Source organism: Taudactylus pleione, unplaced genomic scaffold (genome assembly GCF_031769625.1).
Source record: "Taudactylus pleione unplaced genomic scaffold, aTauple2 ptg000007l, whole genome shotgun sequence".
Classification (NCBI taxonomy): domain Eukaryota; kingdom Metazoa; phylum Chordata; class Amphibia; order Anura; family Myobatrachidae; genus Taudactylus; species Taudactylus pleione.
The window spans coordinates 4,705,500-4,706,719 of NW_028284410.1; the positions used below are offsets into that span (position 1 = coordinate 4,705,500).

Here is a 1,220-nt window from a genome sequence, read left to right on the forward strand (position 1 = left end):
TTATGGGTGTGCATAATTAATACAGCAGCGTCATTGACCACGTCACTTGTTTATTTTATAGTCAGAACTGCTCGCAAGATTGTGGTAGCAAAAACCAACCACAAGAATAGCGAGCAGTTCATACGCTGGTCGATGTACTCGATTAATCTAATAAATAGCGGACATGACGTATGGTGCGAGCGGCCAGGGGGCGTTTTTAACACATAAACGAGCGTATGTTTTGCTCGCTCGTTCAGACTTAGAGGTGTGAACAGACTGCAATTTGCGAACGGATCATTTGAATAGCCACCCCTTGTTTTTGAACGAACGACCGCAAATAGCGAACGGCTCTGAATCAGGCCCTATGACCCCTAGAGGATTCAACGATAACTATGAAATAGCTCCCTTCCTATAAGAAGATTGAGATGGAGAAAACAGGTCAGGAGGGTATATAGTATGTCCCAATAATATCTATTGTCATACCTGTGTTGGAGTGCCCAATCTCGCCTGATCTTGGAAGCTAAGCACCATTGGGCTTGGTTAGTACTTGGATGGGAGACCTCTAGGGAAGACCAGGTACGGTAGTTTCCCATAGGACATACAGGTATTATTCCCTCAGGACAAGTGACCTATGAAGCAATCTTTGATCTACACCTGAAAGGCCATGAAAGAATCACTAGAACCACTAGAACTTTTTGAAATGACTATATATACATTTGGAATGACTATATATATATATATATTGAGAAAGACTAATGGAAGAAAAAAAAAGGAAAAAATTCCCTATTATCAAATTTTAGGAATACCCACATACATATATTTTATGTCATATAGATGTGACTTATAATAACTATTAACATACAACATTTGTCTTATACTTATCAATATGGAAAAATTATAATTAAGTACAGATCTGGTGTGAAGAACAATTTTTAATAATTTCTTTTTGGATATGTCTAAATTATTTTTGGATATGCTTAATATATGTGTTACATGTTGACACTAATATTGTTTCCATTATGCCATATAGGAAACACTAAACAAATTGCTACTTCCAGGATCTAAGCAATTAATAGCAGATAGAAAGGAGTAGGAAGATGGCCATGGAGATAGCGATTGCCAGGACTAGCAAGATGGCCGCGGGTGGAGACACCAGTGAGAGCACTAAGATGGATGCCGGCAGCTATGGGGAGCGACCAGGAAAGAGGAGGCGTGAACACGTGACCGAATAGAGGAAGCAG

The 1,220-nt window shown here is 39.5% G+C and overlaps 1 pseudogene; it reads left to right on the forward strand.

Annotated features, from left to right (window-relative positions):
• Window positions 1-448: 448 nt before the first annotated feature.
• On the forward strand, window positions 449-567 carry LOC148542865 (5S ribosomal RNA; annotated as a pseudogene).
• Window positions 568-1,220: the final 653 nt, after the last annotated feature.